This window comes from Asparagus officinalis, chromosome 2 (genome assembly GCF_001876935.1).
Source record: "Asparagus officinalis chromosome 2, Aspof.V1, whole genome shotgun sequence".
Lineage (NCBI taxonomy): Eukaryota > Viridiplantae > Streptophyta > Magnoliopsida > Asparagales > Asparagaceae > Asparagus > Asparagus officinalis.
The window spans coordinates 32,144,724-32,158,757 of record NC_033795.1 but is presented as its reverse complement, the minus strand read 5'-3'; positions in this window follow the sequence as shown (position 1 = coordinate 32,158,757).

The window sequence follows — 14,034 nt, the reverse complement described above, 5'->3', positions numbered from 1 at the left end:
CTGTGATTTTTGCCCTTAAGCTTTGGAGGCATTATCTGTTAGGAGAGCAAGTGAAGGTGTTCACTGGAGTTGGCAGCTGTGATTTTTGCCCTTAAGCTTTGGAGGCATTATCTGTTAGGAGAGCAAGTGAAGGTGTTCACTGATCACAAGAGCTTGAAGTACATTATCTGTTAGGAGAGCAAGTGAAGGTGTTCACTGATCACAAGAGCTTGAAGTACATATTTACTCAGAATGTGCTCAACATGAGGCAACGCTAATGGTTAGAGCTGATGGTGAATTACGACATTGATCTTCAGTATCACCCTGGCAAGGTCAATGTGGTACCAGATGCTTTGAGTCATTTGCCGGCAATCATGACCCTTACGGCTCAGTGGAGACTTCGATATGAGTATAGAAGTTCTTCTTCCATGAGTCACCGCTTCTTTGATGAATCTTCAAATTCAATCGACACTGGTCGAGCGAATCAAGGCAGCTCAAGCAGGTGACCCATTTCTTCGGAAGTGCAGAGAGTTAGCAGTGGCTGGTCTTCGACCGGAATTTGTTGTTCATGAGGACGGTTCCTTACAATTTGGGAGTCGTATCTGTGTACCAGGAGGAGATATTCGAGAGGAGATATTGTGGGAATCTCATAGTTCACCATATTTTATTCACCCTGGAGGTACGAAGATGTATAAGGACCTGAAGCTGAACTTTTGGTGGCGTGGTATGAAGAGAGATGTGGCTCGTAGTGTGGCTAAGTGCGTTGTATGTCAGCAGGTGAAGGCAGAGCATCGGCGCATCGCGAGTCTTTTGCAGCCATTGCCTATTCCGGAATGGAAGTAGCAACATGTCACCATGGACTTCGTCACTGGCTTACCTCGGAGCACTAGACACAATGACGCTGTTTGGGTGATCGTAGATCGATTAACCAAATCGGCTCACTTCACTCCCTTCCGAGTGGGACAGTCGATGGAGCATCTTGCTCAGAGATACATGAAGGTGAAACATTTATCTCTATTTATTTCAATGAGTTCCTTTCCCAAGAGTGTTAGTAAATCTATCGTATTGCAGGAGATCGTGTGATTACATGGAGTTTCAGTGTGCATCATTTCGGATCGCGATACCCGATTTACTTCAGAGTTCTGGAAGAGTTTGCAGGCGAGTCTGGAGACCAGTCTTAGTTTTAGCACAACTTATCATCCCCAGACTGATGGATAGTCAGAGAGGACTATTCAGATTTTGGAGGATATGCTCAGAGCTTGTATGCTTGATTTCCACGGGTCGTGGGAAGATCACTTGCATTTGATGGAGTTTGCATACAACAACAGTTTCCAGGCAAGCATTGGGATGGCCCCTTTTGCAGCATTGTATGGGAGAAAGTGCCGCTCTCCTTTGAGTTGGGATGATGTTGGTGAGCGGGAGATTTTTGGGCCAGAGTTAATTGAGAGATCAGTGGATGCAGTCAGGATCATTCAGGAGCGACTTCGTATAGCGCAGGACAGATTCAAGCATTGGGCAGACGCGAAGCGCCGGCATTTGGAGTTTCAGCCAAGAGATCATGTGTTCCTGAAGATTTCCCCCAACCGAAGCACCATTCGCTTTGGGAGCCGTGGAAAGTTGAGTCTGCGATATGTGAGACCTTTCGACGTATTGAAGAGAGTGGGAGAAGTGGCGTACCGACTTGCATTACCACCCGCCCTGGCTGGAGTGCATAACGTATTCAACGTTTCTTAGTTGCGAAAATACGTCGGAGATCCGAGTCATGTCGTAGATTTCTCGGAGATTGAGGTGCGATCCGATTTGACATACGAGAAGCAGCCAGTGGCAATTCTGGACCGAAGGGAGAAGACCCTCCGGAACAAGACCGTCTCGCTTGTTCGTGTGATGTGGCACCCAGATTCTCCTAGAGAGTCGACTTGGGAAACTGAGTCTGAGATGCGATAACGATACCCTCATTTATTTCCTGAATCTTAGCTGTCATGTCTTGTATCTTATTTTAAATCGCCTTGTATGACTTTTCTTATTTATGGATATGCAATATATTTTGAACCTTATATGAGTTGAATTGAATCTATCTTTATATTTTGTCCTTGTCATTTTAATTCTGAGGACAGAATTTGTTTTAAGGGGGGTAGGATGTAACAAACATAATTTTTGATACATATTTAAATGAATTTTCTAGTATTTTAAAAATATTAAATTTTATTTTCCCAATTTCCAAAATTCTCTACGAATAATATATATATATAGAGAACTTTTCAGATGCGAAAAAATTTCGCACCCATTGTTGTGCGAAATTGTAATCGGTCCGTTGGTTATTTTTGAACGGCTAAAAGTGATTTCAAACGTCGTGATCATATGGCCCACTATTCCCCAAATCGAGCTCATCTCCCCTCTCACTTCCCCAGACCCTCCGCCCTCACACTCTCTCTCTCTCCCCCCGAGCATCAGCGCCGTCCCGAAGCGCGAACTCGGTCCTCCAAGCCCCGAAGCACACGCCGACTCTCCGCCCTCTCACTCCCTCTCTCTCCAAGCATCGTCGGCGCGAGGCCGACGGGATCTCGGATCGCCTCTCTCTCCCCCAGCATCGTCGGCGAGCCACCACTGCCGCGAGTCTAGAGCGGCTGCGAGATCCCACCGAGCCCCCACTCCCAGCGACCACTCCACCACCATATGAACCCACCGTCTTGAATCAGGTGGGTTTTTTTCCTTCTCCTTCAATCTTCTTTAATTTAAGATTTAAACTGAAACCTTTGCTTCCCCAGACCCTCCGCCCTCAAGTCTTCAATCTAAAGGTTTTCAAACTTTTGAGTAACCACAAAATCAAGTCATCTTCCTCATAATCCATGGAGCTCACTTTTTTCACTTCTAGCTGTGACAGATTGTTGAGGCAAATATCAAGTTATAACCTTCATTTTTGCAATTCAATGTGGGCCTTTAGCCATATAAGCATATCATATGTGCCTCAATCGACTGGAGTATTGCTTGCTCATCAGCAATCAATATCAAGGCAGATTATAAGGAAGATAATGTGGATCACCCAACACATGCCGAATCGGCTCAACATCAGCCAGATGGAATAACCTTTATTTGAGGTTGTATGAGTCAACTCCAATGCTGCACATATGCCTACACTTAGACACAGGACACAAAAAGAAACATTTTCATGCACATTCCAGAAAAGTACACACAAAACAAAAGTATTGAATCTAATATACGTGGCTGACACAATATAGAATCATGATAGTAGAAATTGCCCTCACAAGTTGACAAGGTAGTGTATCATTTGTTTTAGTAATATTAATGCTATTATTTGTTTAAACCTTTTTTTAAGTTGGTGCAATGATCCTTAATATGTCTTGCTATCATAATTTTTTTTTAGTGGTTCAATGGAACAAGATAATAATGATGAAGCCATTGACGACTTAGAAGATTCATTTGAGGAAGGTAATGGTTAATACATATGGAATAGTTTGTACATTGCCATTTTTTTCAACATAACGTGATTTGCTAATTTTTTTAATACAGATGAAGTTCTCACTATTGCGTGAAGTTTGATCGAGGTTGGCGGAGCAAACAGATCGGATTATGTTCAGTTCCAATGGAACATGTGTTGGTATTATTGTTGTTGTTGGTATTGTTGTTGTTGTTGGTATTGTGAGAGACATGAGCTTTTTTCTACTATCATGATTTTGTTGGTATTGTGAGAGACATGAGCTTTTTTCTACTATCATGAGTTGTTGGTATTGTTGTTGTTGTTGTTGTTGTTGTTGTTGGTATTGTGAGAGACATGAACTTTTTTCTACTATCATGAGTTGTTGGTATTGTTGTTGTTGGTATTGTGAGAGACATGAGCTTTTTTCTACTATCATGAGTTGTTGGTATTGTTGTTGTTGGTATTGTGAGAGACATGAGCTTTTTTCTACTATCATGAGTTGTTGGTATTGTTGTTGTTGGTATTGTGAGAGACATGAGCTTTTTTCTACTATCATGAGTTGTTGGTATTGTTGTTGTTGGTATTGTGAGAGACATGAGCTTTTTTCTACTATCATGAGTTGTTGGTATTGTTGTTGTTGGTATTGTGAGAGACATGAGCTTTTTTCTACTATCATGAGTTGTTGGTATTGTTGTTGTTGTTGGTATTGTTGTTGTGAGCTTTTTTCTACTATCATGAGTTGTTGGTATTGTTGTTGTTGTTGGTATTGTTGTTGTTGTTCAGTTCCAATCTTTTACATGCCAAGTTACTATTAGTTGTCTATATCTGTTTCCCCAGCTAATGGATGTAAGAGACATGAGCTTTTTTCTGGATGGATCATTTGATTATGTCATTGATAAAGGTACAAATCACACAAAGTTTTCAATATCCAGAAAGTCAAACGTGCACAAAGTTTTCTTTCCCCAGCTAATGAATGTAAGAGACATGAGCTTTCTTCACATTTGATTATGTCCCCAACTAATGGATGTAAGGTAGATATGGGCACGCATCATGATGGAAATATTTAACAAACGAATCATGATTTACATTCCTTCAGTGGGCTCGCATCTGAAAAGTTCTCTTCTTCTCCATCTCTTCTCATCTGCTCTATATATATATATATATATATATTATATTAATATATAGTATATTATAATATATATATAGTCGCGGTGTTTGCTAAATATTAAATATAGTTAGCGGTGAATAAAAATTTTAACTATTATTTGGTGCAATGATATTAGTCTGTCTTGTTATTATTAATTGATTCCGAGCATAGAAAATTAGCATATAAAAATATGATATTTGGTTGTTAACTTATTATTCAGTTGATTATTAATTATAATATAATATTTCTTATTTAGTATAAAATAACATATTTCCAGATTTTCTGCTCTCCATATATTTGTCAACGCTTCCCCGTATTAAATCCTATCACTTTTTAATGCACAAAATCCTTGCTAATTCTCAAATCTCCAAATTTTCCCCATAATCAACTCTTTTCTCTCTCTCAATACGAACAAATCTTAATCATACCGCGTACTCCTCTATCAAAATATACCTATAATATTTACCTAACTAACATCATCCCGCTCCTCTCTTTTTTCGTGTTAACGACAGCTCCAAGAATCCACCCTCTTCCTTCTTCTTCGCTCCTCCTCAAGCACTGCTGACCAACCCACCTCCAGACGCGCCGACTCGTCCCACTCCCGCGCGACGCCACTTCAGGCGCCGCTCAACAACCCGTTGCGAGCTGCCTCCTCTGAGACCACCAGACCTGCGCGCGCCTTAGCGGCGGCGCGAGCACAGCCACCCCTGCTGCCGGCGCGTCAACTCGCCTCCTCCGAACCCTCACCCGCTCTGCCGCGCTACTCCTATCCGCCTCACGCCTTGCAGATCCGACACGACGTCAGTTTCTCCCTCGGCACTCAAATCCGCTTTCCGCCCGTTGTCGCTTCAGCGCCACGAAGCCGCAGCTTCTTGCCGCCGGAAGTCCAAGTCCAGTCGCGCTTGGCTAGCCGCCGGAAACGGACCAGTCGCTGCTTTGTGTTTCGTCCGGCAGCCATCTCAGATCCGCGCTCGCGTCGCCTCCGGTCCGCCTCCGTTTGAATCGGCGACGAGCTCGTGCCTGGCAGCCGACGGTAACGCGCTGTAAGACGCCGAAGAACTCGCGAACCCAGCTTCTAAGCAAACCTGTCAGCGCGTCCACGGGTCGGTCGCTACCCATCGGCAGCTTGCCAGAGCTCTTTCCCGACGTCGTGCTCCCACATCGGATCTGATCTCGCATGTTGACGTCGACACGTTCGACGAATACACCGAGGCAAGATCTCACATCCATCTTGCTTTTAATTAATGGTTAATATCGTGTTATTATGATGATTAGATATAGATAAATTATTTTGTGGTAATATTATTGTTAGTATGATGATTTAATATGTTTAAATTATTATTGTGGTTAATACGTATTTTTAAATATCTGCGTGGAATGATGATTGCGAGTGCACCGTGAAAATTAGATTAATAATGTTGTTAATTGTATTTTTAAGAATTTCGGACATGAAATGACAAGTTATGTGCTAAATTAGAATTTATGGAATTTTATCGAAAAGATGTTAATTAAGGAAAATTTATAAAATAGAAAAATATTAATTTTCATGCAGAAAGGAATTTTTATGTTATATTATATAAATCTTTTTTCATTTTAAATTAGTTATAATGAGAAATAGTTTAAAGAATAATTTTTGGAAAAAGAATATTATTATTTAGGATAGTATGACTGATCATCGTAGAGCGCGACATTTTATGTGCAAAACGACATCGGTTTCTAGTTTTCTTTTTACTGTATTATTATATTAGAGAATACTTAAGTACAGATAACTGGTATGAGAAGTTTGGATATTCTAGTAGTGATGAAGTCCCTTATGTATGTATTCATGCTATAGTATTTGTTTATACATTTCATGTTCATTATAGTTCTCATTTCTGCTTCATAAACCTATTTAATCATGTTTAATATACTATTCTATACTCATGATCTGTTGATGTGTTAAGAACCTTAGTAGTTCATGACTTAGTGACCTTGTGCGTCATGAACAGACCTAGTGACACGTGTGAGTGTTGACTGAGTTTAGGTGGTGAACCCGAGTTTAATAAGGATCATGATTGTAGAATTAGAGAATACCAAAGAGTTGGGATGGGGAGGTCCTTGTTCATGTGATCGAATATAGCTGTTGATGTATCTTCCAGACTCGCCCCATGATCCAGTGTAGCTTGAGGTTAGTTTGTTGGGTCAAAGTGAAGCCAGTGTAGTCACTTTGGTCCGTGAATTGGATATTCACCCAGGTTTAACTTGAGTTCGAACCAGGTTGAAATACGTGTAGCCCTCTGACCGATCCAGTGTAGCGGCGTATTGGGTACACGTAGGGGATTTGTGAACCGTCAGATATCTGGTGATATGAGTGATGACTTTGTGTGAGAATTGACCAGTGACTTGTTATAGGATGGATTAGTCGTAGGAATTAGATTACCAGTTGGCTTGAGTACTTCTGTTCATTCTGATAGTAGCAAATGTTCACTTAAATTGCTAGAATTACAGAATCATGTTCTATCATTATTATTATCATAGCATGGGTTGTTAGACCGTTTTATCTGTATATGTGAGATCTTGCCGTGTGCCATGCACGTTGACGTACACCTGTTTTCTCTGGTGTGCGTCAGACTCAGGAGACGGACAGGTCCAGCTTGACGTGGAAGCAGAGCCAGTGTATGCCGAGCCGGAGTATCCTTCCGATGGAGTGGAAGAACAAACCGAAGCCTATACGTGTTTTCTTTTCTGTAGTAGCTGATGAACATTAGAACTCGTTATCTTTTTATTCATTAGTTAATGTCAGATTTTCATATTTTTGACAATACTTTCTTTTATTATGGATTATGTATTTTTATTTCTATCTGGACCTGTTTTGTAATAAGGGTATGTTTGACCCATATTTTATGTCTGGGATGATTTATCATGGATTATATGCTATTTCTTATTCTGGATTGTCTTTCTATTCTTGCTATTGTGATCGGGGACCTGTGATTGATATTTATGTATTTGACGCTTAGCGTATTGGATTGAGAAGAAATAAAAATATGATGATAAAATTTCTTCTCAATCTAATATGTCGTGGACTTGTTCACGTTCCGATTCCCCGGTATTTTGGGTAACGGGGCGTGACAGTACATCTTTGTAACCCGGTGGCATTGGAGTTTTAATTAATTCACGACTAATCCATTAATCACCCCATGCTCGAATTGATTTTCCATGCCTAGCTCATCATTGCAACCTACTCTTCAATAAATTTAGAGCACCATATGCTCTTCCACGTTGCTGACGTATTTGCTGGACATTTTGCTTCAAGGACTGTGACATTATGGAAATGTTTTTCTTTCAAAACTTTTGCAGGAATAGAGTTAGGGTTTTGGAGGAGCCTCCATCTTTAATTAGTGATCATGGCATGGTTAAAAGCTTCAAAATCTCTGAATCTCATACCCCCACTTTGTTTGGATCGGCACAAGAACTTCTAGTTTATCTAGTGAATTTTTCATTCATTCTCTTTTTTGCGCCACCAAAATCCATTAATTATTGAATTTGGAGGACATTGAGAGGCAACTACAAAAAACTCATTACATATGTAGGGATAGCATGTGCAATGGATATTTTTAAGACCTCCCTTCCAACTCGTGACAATATTTTCTCTTTCCATCCCTTAATTTTTATCCAAACACGATCCTTGATACTCTAGAATGAAGCCTCCTTATTTCTCCCTAATAGCAATGGCATGTCTGTTGGGTCCTTTTGTTTTGATGATGATTAACAAACAATTTACAACTAATGTTATTTGTCTAGTGTTTGTGTTTTTTATTTATTCTAGGCAAACAATAAGTTGGAGGATGGATGGAATTGAGCCTACACGATCATATTAAATGGAGGTTGGCGGAATAGTAGAATAAAGCCATGCAATTCAAGTTGAAGATCCAAGTCAAGCTTCATCTACAACCAAGTCAAGCTACAATAAAGATCTATCAAGCTTTGGTAAATTAGTTTAAGGTTTATATAATGTGTGTTAATTCTATAAACTCAAATATACACACACATTACATTTGTGAATTTTCATGAAAATAGGTGTTTTTATGCAAAATACATTCAAATATATTTTAGACTATACAAACCATGATAACATCTTTTATTATGTCCATAAAATGATTACACAAGTTTTCAGAACTTGATTTGAGCTAAAATGGCAAAAACAACATATTTGAAAAACATGTATTTTAACACTTTTGAATATTTCTGAGTTTTCACAAATGGCAAGAGCAAATTCAAAAATTCCTTTTCCAACATGTTCATAATCATGGTTATAAACTTTTCCCAAAGTTTTATATTTTTTGGAAATTATTTGCTATTTTTAAAAGGATTTTAAAATTCATTTTTAAAAAATCGTTTCAGAATGATAACTTGTTATCAGTCGACTGATGACATCAGTCGACTGATAAGTCGACTAAAGAATGTGCATGCAATCTTTTAAAAGTTTCTGTTTTATTTTAGTCGACTGAACAGTTGACTCATGAGGTCATCAGTCGACTGATAAGGTCGTCAGTCGACTGATGAGCTGAAAAATGCTTCTAATGGTCAGCTCATCAGTCGACTGATGAAAGTCGTCAGTCGACTATCATCAGTCGACTGATGCTGTAACGACTAGTTTTTTTCAGCATGTTCCAGTTTTAGGTTTTTGGTCTTTTTGCCTTGTTTTCTCTTGGCTTTGGGGTTCCTATAAATACCCCCACATATCCTCAGTTCAACATATAAGAGAAAAGTTTTTAAAAAAATTTACAAGTTTTGTTTAAGGGTTTAAGTGTGTTTTAAGAGTTTAGTTTGTGAAGAAAATTTCATAAGAGCAAGTGGAGACCATTATTTGGTGTTTGAGCATTCACTCTTCTCCCTCTCTCTTGTTATCATAGAGAAGTTTTTCTAAACTCTATTTCTAGCTATTTATTACTTTGTTCATAATTTCCATAAGTTAGATTTAATTGAGTTTAGTTTGTTTTATTAAATCTCATTGTTACACACACTCACTTGAGCTTCTAGTATTTTTATACATAGTATAATTGGGGTTGTGAGAGATTGTAACTTTGAGTTGTGCTTAATTGAGTTCTCACCTTGTTTAGAGAACAATTATTTGATTTGTGAGCCTATTTGTGAGTTGCACATTGTATTACACTTGGACACCGAGAGAAGTGGTTGGTGAGAGACGGGGTCGGTTCCAAGAGGAGTAGGGTCGGTAGTAAAGCTTAGTGAGAGGTGTAATTCCGAACACTTGAGGAAGGTGACACGGGCTAGGCCAACACTTAGAGGGTGTGAAGTGTAGTTGCAAGTGTGTAAGTTATAAAGTTTTTGGTGAACTAGAAAATCGATTGTTGTATTGTGAGGATTCACTTTGTATTACACTAGTACACCAAGAGGAGTGTGCGGTGAGAGACATGGTCGTCCCATGAGGAGTGGGGTAGGTGGTAATGCCTAGAGAGAGGTTGTAATTCCTAACACTTGAGGGAGACATGGGCTAGAGACCAACACTTGAGGTGGTAGTTAGTATGTTTACATTATGAGTGTTGTAAAGTTTTCGGTGAGCTAGAAAACCGAGTGTGAGGTGTAAACGTTTTTGGGTGATTGTTAAAAACCCAGTGTGATAGTGGATTTCTCCCCGGGAGTGGGGAGCAGAGACGTAGGACGGAAGGTCTGAACTCCGTGATCATATTGTGTGTTTGCATTGGTTATATTGTCCTATCATAATTGTATCTTTTGTTTATCTTGTTTCACCCTTGTTTATATTGCTTATCCTTGCTAATAACTCATTGCATATCTTATTTGCTAGGATAACTTGTCAATTAGTTTTAATCGGCATTAAGTCAGATTAGATTAGCATAAACCCTGTTTAACCCCCTCTAGGGTTTTTTCCTAGTGGTATTAGGGTGCTTTCAATTGGTATCAGAGCTTGGTGTTCTTTGATTTAAGTTTTAATCGCCTTGAGTTAAAGATCCAAGTTATATTTTTGTGCTAATCTAATTTTGAGATTTATTGTTATCTTGCTTGCATACTTATAGATATTATGGACATGCATTGTGCACCTTGTTTAAGCTATGATCCTAATGTTGCTCCTAGAATAGATAATTTTCCCTATAACCAATGGTGTTCTAGATTTAATATATTTGTTAGATCGAGACATTTTGATTTATGGGAAGTTATTGAAGATGCTTATATTATGCCCACTTTGGAGAAATCCAAGTGGAGTAAAAATGATAAAAGATTATTTACTATGAACATGCTCTTGTTAGAATTTTTACTAAATGCTTTTGACTCATCTATTTCTAATAAGTTTGTTCATTTTGATAGTGCTTACAAACTTTGCAAATTTATAGAAGCACATCAAGGGAACTTGGAGGCAATCCGACAAGCTTTGGAGGATTCTTCTTCAAATTCATGTGGAGCATCATGCACACGGGCACTAGGCTATAGCCCTAGTGAGGTTTGCAAGTTCGAATCTATTAATGATTTATCTAGTGATGAACTTGCTTGTACTAGTAAAAAAATTATTGCATGTCTATAACAAATGGCATAAAATTTTTTGTAAGGACCAAGAATTTTGATACTAGTAAAAATTATTTTCTGGTATTTTAAAATATTTAATTATAATTTTTAAAAGAGTATTTATATTTTTCTCGAATTTCTACAATTTAAGGTCTAAGTTTTATATTTATTTAAATGATTTAAATATTTATAAAGTGTAGTAAAAAATTTCTGAAATTTATCTATTGCGTTATTGATACTGTTACATGTCATTTTGAATAATACGTTGTATTATTATTATTAATTACTTATTATTTCGTATAATACGTTGTATTATTAATTACGTATTATTTGTACAATTAGTTGTATTATTGCTACTGTTACTTATTATCTGTCGTATTTGTAGAACTTGTACGTTTTACTGTGTATATAATTATCCCATAATTATTTGAGTTTAAAAATAGGTAAATATATTTTATTTATTAATTATTCTCTTTTAATTGTACAATCTATGTATATTTCGAGTATTTCGTATCAACTGTTGTATTAGTACAACATGTACGTTTTTATTTATAGATAATTACTATGTAATTAGTTTAATTTTTAAGTACCCGTATTTATTTATTTTAATTAATTTCATTTTAAAGTAATTATTCCCAAAACCCTAATTTTCCTCTCTATATATTTATTCTTTTCCCTTTTTCTCTCTCTCTAGTGTAGCCGCCACCCCCTCTTTCTTTTCTTATCTCTTTCTTCTTGATTTTCCACGGCCACATAATATCTCTCTCTCTCAACCCTCCTGCCGACCCAGCCTGCCCGACCGGCCGCGTTTCCCCTCTCTCTCCTCTCCCTCTTCTCACGACGACGAACCCCACTGGGCGACCGATATCCTAACACCCACGTCCCCCAGCTCTCCATACCGCCATCGCAGCGACGAGACAGGACCGCGCCCCATTCTCCGACTGCCTCCACGAACCCAGCCTCCCGCTCGTGTCGTCGCCGGCGGACATCGACGCCCGCGCGCGCAGGCGGACCTCGACACCGCCAGCAACCTCGCCTCTACGCCGGCGTCCATGAACACCCCTCGTCGCCGCCGACCAAGCCACCTCGCCGCTCCTCCCTCAACACCAGATCCGCAGGCACCGTCGTAGAACCCCTTGTTCGCCGCGCCCGCGAACGTAATAGCAGCGCGGACCACGCCGGGTATTGCAGTCCCGCAGCCGCGCCAGCCAGCCTCCCCACACCAGCCCTCGCTAACTCTGCCGAGGACACCCCATAACCCCTCTGGCCGCCGCTCTCCGCGCCACAGCCAACTCCCGACACCAGATCCACAAACCGCCCCAAGCCCGTCGATCTCGACGGACCAGCAGTGACAATCGCGGGCTTGGATTCCCGCGGCAGAGCCGGCGAAACAGCCCCCTTGACATTGTAGGCAAGATCTCGCCTCTCCATATTTTCTCGCTTTACAAATATTATCGATTAAATAATTTAATTAGATATGATAATGTCGGTAATGTGCATATTGTGAATATTTGACGTGGAATGTTGATAAATAGTATTAAATAATATTTTAGAAGTAATAATGAGATATTTTGTGGTAATTATGTTGGAGAATTTAACGAGCATGAAATGATGAGTATATGTGTTGTAAATAGATTTTGCGAGACATTAATAATTTTGTATATTTATATCTAAATATTTTCGGACATGAAATGACAAGTTATGAGCTAAAATTAGAATTTATGAAATTTTATTGAAAAGAAATTAATTAAGGGAAATTTATAAAATAGGAAAATATTATTTTTCAGGCAGAAAAGGAATAACATGCTTAGGAAAGATAATTGTTTGGACAGTGCCTGAGTCGACCCGACCTGACGTGTCGACACGCGTGAGTCGACACGAAAGACGGAGTGCGACGATCGGTTTTCAAGTCAACGCCGTAAGTCAACTCGAAGAACGGTGAGACCCGACCCGACAAGTCGTAGGATTTTATTAGGAGTAAAGTTGACATTTCATGTGTATGATAACTACTGAATGTGATCCCTCTTATACTATTCATGCATAACGAATTGTTCGTAGTGTCTAATCATGTTTTGTAATCTTTATTTTATTGTATTAGTCTTAATTACTTATTGTATCATGCTGTGATTTGAGAACCTTAGCAGTTCATGACTTAGTGGCCTCTTGCGTCATGAACAGACCTAGTGACATGTGTGAGTGTGTTGATTGATTTAGGTGGTGAACCAGAGATATTGTGGACTTTGATTATTGATTTAGAAAAGCGAGAAGAGTTGGGATGGGGAAGTCATGGTTCATGTAATCGGATAAGACTGTTGATATATCTTCCAGGTTCGTACCAGTGGATCGGTGTCGCCACTGGGGTTGGTTTGTTGAGTCACAGTAGATCGGTGTCGCCACTGAGGGTTGATTGGTTGGGTCAAAGTAGATCGGTATCGCTACTTTGGTTCATAAATTTATTTGATTGGATGCACATAGGGGATATGTGAACAGTCAGTTATCCGATCATATGAGCGTTGACTCTGTGTGAGATATGAACCAGTGACCTGTTATAGGATGACTAGCTACATGACTTGTTACTAGTGGATCAGTGTCGCCACTAGGGTTGGTTTGTTAGGTCAAGGTGATTTCGGTGTCGTCACTTTGGTTAGGATTTATGGATTCTTGTGAGATGTAGATCAGTTGTATTTTTTTCCATACATAGATCGTGGTTAATATTTAATTATTTACAATTCGAGACATATGATATATACATGAGGGTTTCCTTGTTTGGATTATTTCGCTCGACGTACTACGTCTCGAGTTGTAGATTTTTAAGTATTAATTCTATCTAGTGTATGACCTTGTTACTTAGATGATGATTCTGATTTTTAGCTGCATGACCTCGTCACCCGATTAATTTTTGGTTTCTTGATTATTATATAATATTTGTGGATGTCATCTAGTTTTTTTGTATTCC